The sequence below is a fragment of the Lepeophtheirus salmonis genome, chromosome 10, assembly GCF_016086655.4.
Source record: "Lepeophtheirus salmonis chromosome 10, UVic_Lsal_1.4, whole genome shotgun sequence".
Lineage (NCBI taxonomy): Eukaryota > Metazoa > Arthropoda > Copepoda > Siphonostomatoida > Caligidae > Lepeophtheirus > Lepeophtheirus salmonis.
The window spans coordinates 10,485,393-10,495,802 of record NC_052140.2 but is presented as its reverse complement, the minus strand read 5'-3'; positions in this window follow the sequence as shown (position 1 = coordinate 10,495,802).

Genomic DNA, 10,410 nt, shown 5'->3' with positions numbered 1-10,410 from the left:
CCAAAGTCATTCAAGTAGTTGAATAGGTAGATAATGCCTACCACCTACTTAGGTGAGTATTTACTCTATCTACATACGTTTCTCTTTCTATCTCAAAGGGCATACATGTTTTGGTTATTATTTCATATTGATATTGAACAAACAAACAAAATATTTTGTGTCAGAGTCCATTCTTCAATAATATTTTTATGTATAATATTAGTGTTGGATTCGAGTAGAAGTCAAAATCGGCCGAAAAAAAAACTCCAATTTTGTTAAGTCCAGAATTTACTTCAAATTACTGGAACTCCAGCGAAATATTACGATGTGAATGGTGGACGGTACTTTTGTCGTAAGCTAATTAGTCTAAGGACAATGCACCTTAACCTTATTTATTATTAAAACAAGGTTTCAGTCCTGAATATTTATAATAACATCAACCCTTGGTTCCTTCGATTTAAAAAGATATCCTATTAAAGAAATTAGATTAAAAAATAATTAAAGAATGTACATATGAAAATATGTGACTGGGTAGACAGTATATAGTCCTCCTTGATTCATATATGTAGGTATTATATATATATATATAAAGATATAATATTCAGAGAGCATTGTATAAAATGGATGAAATGAAATCACGCTGAGGTTCAGTTCAACTCATATTAAGAAAAAAAAGCGGGCAGTACTTTATATAAAAAATTTAAAAAAATGAATTTTACTTTAAATAAGTTTTAGCGACAAGTTTAAGTACTCCCTGGCTCATCAAATCATCCGGGAAATAATTCCCAGTATGCTGTTTTTATTTAATTAATCTTCACGACAGCTTAGCTACTCTCCTACATATCACTCTTCCCATTCTCAGGGTTATCATGTTGGTTTTTTCCTTCTTTTTAAACATGCCCAAAACACTCCTGATAAGCTATACTAGCTATGGCTATACCCCTCTAACGAAATTCTTGTTGCAAAGACAACTCTTTAAGCATAAAAATTTGTCTTTTCCAAAAATCAAAGGTCAGAAACACTTTTTCAAAATTGTCAAGAAACAGAACACCAAGAAAAAATATCGGCTCTGAATCTCCTCTTCAGTTGTTTCTACATTTGTATAGAGTAATTAAAATGTATCAAACATTGTTTATCTGTTTGATTGTCTAGGGAAAACTCATTTTAACAAGGAGTTTGTGTATAAGCTATTACTCAGGACGCCATATTAAAAAAGAAAAGAAAAGGAGAGCGGCTGCCTCATCGACTTGGCCGGACATCTAGTGTCTACGTCTTCCATGATCCCGATTTTCGGGGTCTACCGATGCAAGGGGACCTCTCAAGGTCTCTGAACTGGAGTCATCATGCTTTTAATCTTGTAAACAAGACTCTGAGAGGACCCTAGAACCTTCTCGATCTCCTCCATACTCACTGAAGCATGGAGCAATCACGTAACCTAGTATTTTAAATTATTGCCAAGTCTACAATTTTACTTCGTAAACTAAACACTCAAGATAATTATAATATCCCTATACATTATATAAGGAACTACAAATCCAGTAATATGTATATAGAATGCTTTTGTTAATACTCTGCTACGATGACTCGAACTCGAGGTTTATAACTCGAATCCAACTCTAATATTGTACTTAAAAAAACACGCCTCTTCCAAAGCCTTTTTCCTTAAAGGGAAAAAGGAATCCACGTACTTTTACCTGCAACTTTTTACTACGCAGTACATTGTATGTGTACAGTCATTCAATAAAATTATGTAGAAATATATATTTCTTGAGATACTAGTAAGTATTATTATATAGACTTCTGGGGTTTCACTTTTTATCAGGAATGATATTATGAATAATCTGTACTAGGGTTTCTTAATTCAAGGGGAAATTGTCTTTGAGTTTTGAGATCCCAGGGAACAAATCTTTAAATTACAGGATCCAAGTTAGTAAATACCGTATTTCTTTTTATATTTTAAGAAGAAAGAATAAAATAGAATCAATCTAGACTCAACGTATGTCTTAGAACATAGCAACGAAACACAACTGTTAGCTTGATGAGAATACAATTTTGCAGGGTTTTAATATTTGTTCACTTGATCTCGCTTTTCATTTTCACTCTGTTATTTTTATTACTGACGTAAAAGCCTTATTTTCCAACCCCGGACCACATAAATCTAACTTCCTCTTTTGCAGTGTTGATAAATTAGTGGATTTTCGGCTAAATCTACCTTTTTTTTAAAGTTTTATAGCTGAAAAAAATATCATCTAGCTGATAGCTGGAAAGCCTAGCTGAGTTTTGCAAAAGTTTTGCTGATTTTGATCCATTTAAGTCATGTCAGAAATATAAATAAATAAAATATATTTTCGATTTTCTGCGTGTAAATTGATTATACAAATTTAAGGTTCATTCAAAGAGTACGCCCAGGATTGAATCAACCTTATAGAATGCTAATGAGTCAGTGTGCCATGTATAGACTATACTGTAGACCCCATCCCCAAATTGAGAAATTTTGATTAACATCATATTAAACTAACTTTTTTTTTTTTAATCCATATGTCATTTGTAAAGTTTAGTTGCCTTCAGAAAAGCGTCCGTCCTCTCAAAAATCCTGTAAACGACCCTGCACTTTCAAGAATAACGATTTAGGGGTAATATATTCATTTTTAGATAGCCGAACAGATTTTCTAATATTGTTAAGAAACAATATTTTTGAGCTGCATCATTTTTCCGTCTCAAATTTTCAAAAATTTAGGAGCACTAAAAAATTAAACCACTCAAGCTATAAACCATTAATATATATATAACTAATTTTTTTAGCCGTTTGTTGTTCAAACTATCCGATTTTAGAAGTAAATATATATTTTTTGGTCTGAATAAAAAATATTTTCGAGAAAGTAGGTTTAAAAATTTTTTCCTGAAAGAATTATTTTCTTAAGAAAAAGTTATTTGGGCAAATTATACAAATTATTGGGAAAAAATTAAATATTTGAAATTTTCTTCCAAAAATATGATTTTTTGTGAAAAGCTATGGATTTTTTAATATTTTTTCCATACAAAATTTAATTTTTGAAAATTTTTTCAAAAAAATTAAATATTTTGTGAACGGATGTGGAGTTTTGAAAAAAAAATTGGATTTTTTTTTATTTTTTATAAATAGCTGATTTTTTTCCGAAAAATTTAATTTTTTCAGAATAGTTATGAATTTTTTATTTTTAAAAAAAATTAATTTTTTGTGAAAAGATATAGATTATTTTTTTTTTCATATAAAATATATTTTTTTGAACAGTTCTCAATTTTTTAATTTTATTTCGAAAAAGTTAAATAGTTGAATTTTTTTTTGAAAAAGTTCAATAGTTGAATTTTTTTCCGAATTAATAAATTTTAAATAAATAACTATATTTTTCATATTTTTATCCACAATTTTTAATATTTGAAATTACTTTCCAAAAAATTAAATTATATCCAAAAAGCTATAGATTTTTTTATTTTTTCCAAAAATATATTATTTGAAATTTCTTTTCAACAAAAGACTTATTTGAAATTTTTTTTCGCCCACAAAATTTTTTTTTTTTGATTTTTTTTTTCTTTTAAATCCAAAAACCAAAAAATAGGGCCCCCCCCCCTTCTTAAAAATATATTCATGCAAACTCCCCTATATATACCATACATACATATATAAGACAATTAGTATATTACATCAAAAACAAAGGTATTAAATATGATTAGTCAATCCGTACGCTTTATTCTTCTACGAAAATCCCATATTTATGAATGACTCCACGCAGTAATTTTTGTTATTATTACCTCCCTCAAACTAACTTAATAATAATATGTCATACTTTCAATGTCTATTTATCTTACGATAAGGAAAAGGATTAGGAAGGATAAATCATGAGTCATAGGGAATTATAATTAAAAATATATTTTCAGCTTGTACGCATAAAAAAAAAATACTCTTCTTGTGAAACATATGTACATCATATTTGATTTAATCAAGGTGACTAATCCTTCTCTTTTCCCATGAGATGTGCTCTTGTTACATCCTGAACGACGTTACCCTTATTTTATTACACAATCTTTCAATCTAAAAATAAAGAAAAAAATGCCAAAGATCATTTATTAGTTCAGGGGCGTCTGCAAGATTATATTTTGGAAGAAAAAAAATTAAAAAATTAAAATTTTTTAAATAATATTTCGAAAATCCATGGCTATTTACAAAAAATAATTTTTTTTTACTATTAGTTATTCTCAACCGAAACAGGAGAACATTTAATTTTTCGAAAAAAAATTTCAAAAGTTCAACTGTTTGATACAAAACTTCAAATATCTAAAAAGAATAAATTAAATATTTAATTTTTCAAAAAAAATTCACAAAAAATTCCTAATACTGAATTCCTCGTGAAAAATTCAAAAATTCACAGTTATTTACAAAAAAAAATTTTGAAAATTAAATTTTACGAAAAAAATTTAAAAAATTCAAATATTTAATTTTTCAAAAAAAATTCAAAAATTAACAACTATTCACAAAAAATTAGTAATATAATTTATTTTTTTTAAATTCAAAAATTCAATTATTTACAAAAAATTTCAAATATTAAATTTTTCTGGAAAAATTTCTAAAATTCCTAGCTATCTACAAAAAATTTAATTTTTTTTTTTTTTTTTTTCAATTAAATTAATCTTTATTTTGCTTAACACACAAATTGGTTCAAAAGTAGATAGTAATGATTCCTAATGACTACATAGAGCCTGATAGATTAAATTTAAATACACCATACAAGTTATCATTGAAAAAAGAATTAAACAACTACTTCAATTTTTGGGACGAGTAAAATATAATTCAAACTGCAGTAGTAAAGTACTGTCTGCCTTAATAATGAATCATTCTACAATTGATAAGATTTGTTTTTTTTCTCTCTCTCTCTCTTCTCCCCTTCTCCTCCCTATACCATTTCCCTTCCTACCTAAGGACCGGTCCTAAGACAGGACAGGACCGAATAAATAAGGACCAACACATTGTTCTCTCTTAAGTACACCCAGGGGGGACTATCATTGTTATATTATTTCTCCACAATTTTTAAAATGAATTACAACTTTTCAAGAGTAAAGTTTAAATCAGAGGTTTGATGAGAAAACACATTTAACAAAATCATCTCAAAATACTGATCGGAAGCACTTTTATTCAATATGTGAGCCCTCAGCTCTAATAATTGCCTCAATAAAACTCCTAAATCCCTTGCAGACCTTGACTATGTAATTAGACTCGAGCTTGGTCCACTCCTTCTTGATGATGTCTCTAGAGAATGGACACTACTCTGAGAAGTAGCACACACCCTTTCCTCCAGGCGCGCTTAGATAGAGTAGTTACAGGGGTTTGTAACTTGACATCCTGAGGTTCATAAATTCTTGAATATTTTCTCTCATGAAAACCTTTGTCTTAGCGGTGCCATAGCAGGGACCTCCGACTTGAGTCATTACAAAGTTGTCTACCGAACTTTTATCTGGTCCAAAGTAGCACTTTCTTATTCAGAAGTTCAATGTAAGCATCCCCCTTGAGCCACCGCTCCTTCCTCTCCACAAAAAATGGGAGGGCAGACTTCGTCTCTGCTATCCACTGGATTCTTTGTACGGAAGCCATGTCTCGATGAAGCGGAGACATTGTTTGGAGGTTCAGTTGACATGTAGCGACTGGTCAGCTTATTCACAGTGGGATCAAGGTGAACATTTTTTTATCAGAAAAGAGGAAGACTTTGCTGGAATTTTTGTTGGCTTTGAGAAAATTTAGAATCTTCTTTGCTCATCCAAACAGTCTCAGCTTACTCTGTTCAGAGAAAACATGTCTTGTTTTTCTCCTCTGTGGTTTACCACCAATATCATTCCGGATTGAAAGTAATAAAATGTGTACCAGTAGGTAAGAGCAACCCTGTATATATTTCATAAAATCAAACTCCAACAGTTTATTTTATTCGCTATCCTATTCTAACATTGCTAAGATATATTTTATTGAAAGCGTAGCTATACACTTCTATTTCTATATGATAATCAAAATGTATTTATAGAAGTAATAAGGTGGCCAAAATATATATACGACGAAGGATCAACAATAAATTGTATTCGATCTATTTCATAATTCATTACTTTAATTTATTTAACAAAATAATCATGACGTATGATGTGAAACAAGGGCATCGACAGCTGACAACAAAATACACTATGTATATTAGGGGTATCGAGGTAACACCATGCCTGTCTTGGGTTCGTCCAGGGTAGTGTTGTATTAATCCTTATTTATTCAGTCCAGTCTTAATGACCAGTTGAATCGGTCCATAAGGATTGACCACAAAAGTTACGTTGAATTTCCTTTACTGACCGACAAGTAAGACCCGAACTGTACTTGACCCCGTTCCTAGGTCCTAAATCAGAACCGACACAACATTAGTCCAGGGACATATTTCATACATGAATGAAATGATCTCTTTTATGAAGGAATTGACTTAAATGGTTATATATTAATCTATATTAGTGATGAAGTAAATCATGCGTATTTTTTGTAAAATGTGATTGGTGTTCCAATCCGGAATCTAATGCCATCAAGGAATCTCTGATTGCCTCCATCAAAGAGACAATGGACAACATGCCAAGAAACTACCTGGACAACGCCTGTTCCTTAAAGTGTGTCATACGAAACCAATTTTTACTAATCCAAAATCCATTTCCACCATGAGTTGAGGTTTAGTATGGGTAAGAATGTCCTGCAATATTTTATTTTATAAAAAAAAATCGCTTTGTTAATTAAAAAACGAGGTTTTTTACTACACTTGTAGACTTTATCAAAGAAATATAGTGTAAATAATTCTCTTGCAATGTGTTCTGCTTTTCCAGAAATAGGGGGTAAATGTAGGCTATATTTACCTTCTGACTCTAAAATTACTTTGATATGCTCCTCAAATACTTCAGGTCTTTCAGACCCGGCCAAGGTTTTTGTAAGATCTTTGCAACCATCAAACTTGATGTAAATGAATTCTTTGTTTTCTTCAGCAATTTGATTAATATTATTTAGATATTTTTTTGCTTGTCTAACCACTTTCGATGTTGAAAGTAAATTTTGGGGGAGTAGCTAGCTTCAAATTTCCTAATAATGCGCAGCAGAACAAACTGTTGACATACTTGATTATTTGGAGTATCATAATGCTAAGTGCTCTTGGCTCCTGAAGTCATGATAAGTGCAAATAAATAATAGTTGTTTGTAGTTCGATAACTTATACAATGAAGAGATTGATTTTATAAAACAAAGGATATAATCACATAACTACCTAATGCGTAGTTATGTTTTTTGTTCTTCAAAGTACTCAATAATTAATCATGATACTGGTAAGACTAAACAACCCTACGGCAATACTGTTACTTGCTATAAAAGTAAAATTGCAATGATTTTTTAGGCAATAAACATTTTACACCAATGCCCATTTCGGGTGCCTAGAAAACGCAAATTCTGTTGTGTCTTGATCAATGTCAAGGTCTCAACTACAAACTCAATTTGATATTTGTTAAAAAAGCCAATAGTTTCTAAATTTTTACAAATCAAACTCCCAAATACCAAACTTTGTGTCTTATTTATATTCATTTTTTTGCTATATAAAAATAGTTTAATTTACTATGAAGAAGTATACAATTTATATTACAAATGTTCATATATGTGTATTGTGCATAATTCAGTTACCTATAATTTGTTGAAAAAATTAAACGAAGGAAGAAAAATTGCAAAGCGCTTTTTATTACTCTACACTATATTTCTTTGATAAAGTCCACAAGTGTAGTAAAAAACATCGTTTTTTTAATTAACAAAGCGATTTTTTTAAGAAAATAAAAAATGTTTTTTACACTCATACTACATTACAAAAAAAAATTCTTGTGTATGAAACATCATTTTTGGAGAAGTTTTAGAACTAACTGGAAGTGTTGACCGGAAGTAGCCCTTCGAATTTTTGCTGCAGGGAAAAAATATTAAAGGACATTCTTACCTATACTAAACCTCAACTCATGGTGGAAACGGATTTTGGATTAGTAAAAATTGTTTCGTAAGACATACTCTACGAGTGTTCCTGTTTTGTGTTAATCGTTTATTTACTTTTATTAATGGCACGTAGGGATTAGTTTTAACCATAGTCTATGAATGTACCTCTTTAGCAAGAACTGTCAACTTGTATATATATTTTATTATCGTAGTTTATCTACATCCTTTTAAATATTGTAATATCTCTAAAATATCACTTGGTGTATGATTGTACCCCCAATCCAATCGTCTATTTTATTAGTTCTTCCTCCAATCCATTACTTCCATACTTAGGTGGCGGTCTTGGAACACTACAATTCCTCCTTTGGAGCTCGTATACAGGCTGTGATTGAAGGTGAAGGCGGATACATTAACTAAACTCTTTTTCAATATTCATATATATAAATAAAGCCATTTTTCAAATAAATCGACTGAAAAATGGGGTCTCAGAGACAATTTAAAAAAAATGTACCGATTTGATCTGAACACCTTGTAGTTCTGTTTCAAATGTGTCAATACCTCAGTACAAGTATTGTATCCGTATATCGAATCAGTATTCTGTCTGTCTTTATTTTTATGACAGAAAACCGCAGTATGTCCTTCTCAGTATTGGTCCGGTCCAATTTATCCCTATATTAAGTCTCCAAACTTATGAAGGTATGTCCTTGCTTATCATATTTTTTTAAATTTTTGATACTAAATTTTATGAAGTAACGAAGGGATGTGTGTATAAAAAAAATACATTTTTGCTAGCATATATAAATGCAAATGCTATGCTTTTAATAAAATATTTTTTAGCAGTATCAATAAGAATACATTTATTTGATCTACATTAATTTCTGTGAGTGTCATCTTCAATGATATAATTCCACGGTATTTTTTAGCTGGCCCGTTAATTTATAATTCGTAATAAAAAGAAGGAATTTTCTTTTCATCAGATGTTTTTCATTATTATTCCATTACTGAGTAGTGATCATCCTTTCCTAAATAGATTCAATTATATTCAAAACATGTTTGAATGTTCGTGTGGGCTCATAAAAGACGGAGCGTAATCCTGAGGATTGATTGCAGAGTTATAATAACGCGAGCACACTGCCCGTTCCTGAGAGACATATCGTTCACCCTTATAGAGGTTAAAGGCACACGAGCACCCTGCTCGTCCCTGAGGGACATATCGTTCGCCCTTGTAGAGGTAAAGGCACACGAGCACCCTGCTCGTTCCTAGGAGAAACATTGTTCACTCTTATATATGTTTTAGGGACACGAGCACCCTGCTCGTCCCTGGGAGACATATCGATCTCATTCGATATACTCTCATCCAACTGGGGATGATCCAGAGGAGAAGCCATTGTACATTCATAACCCAATAAGGTGAACGGGAGAGTAGGAACAACGGAGAACCAGAACTTCATGGGATAAAATCCACTTTGAATTATGTGGTCCCTGAGACGGACACGCACTTCACTTCTTGTAAGTGTCCATGGTTCTCTTCCTTCCTCCACGAGGCCCAAACTGAGGCCCATTCCGTATTGCTCCGCCTTCCGTAGATGAACGAGCGTTCTCCCTGTCGACGAAAAAGGGCTACCCAACTCCAGCAAGACTAGCATCGCCGACGATCCCACAGCAGGGAGGTCACATGATCCTTACCTCATCCTCGTCGCCAATGTTGCGTGTTGACGAAGGTGAGGAGAAGGAAACTATTTAAACCAAGGAATCCAGGATGACTGAGAGAAATGAGGAGAGGAAAGACGTGGAGGAATAAAACAAAGGTTGTCTAATAGGAACAATTATATTCTTAGTTAAACAAAAACCTACTCTGATACATACATAAACTACACGACTATTTATACTTAAAACGACGTAAAAGACTGTACTTTACACATATATATACATACAAGAAAATAAGAGAAGAGAACAAGGGGGAAGGAAACACGAATACATTACAGTCCTTACTGGACTCAGAGTAGAATTGGGGATCGATATATGAGTAATTAGAGTAAATATCTTTGTTTATATCCTTTTCCCCTTCCCCTCTTATCACAGCTGATTGTAGTTGATCTAATGAAACGTCATGAGCATCATTCTTTATCTCCTCCAAAAGATTCTTCAAATTGTCAGGGTTACCATGTTGATTTTTATAATTGAATATTAATATGAATGCACGCAAATACATTCATTTGAGTAACATTTATTTCAGCGAGTGTCATCTTAGTAACATTCCTTTGACCTAAAGACATCTTGTCTTTTATTTGAGCGAGCTTATTTTCAGCGTGGTTCATTTCAGCGACATTTTCATACACATAGTAAACATTATAATTTATAACTAAGATAAATTATGTCATTATTAAACGTTATCACTCACCAGAGCAGAGTTCAAAAAAAAAAAAAAAAAA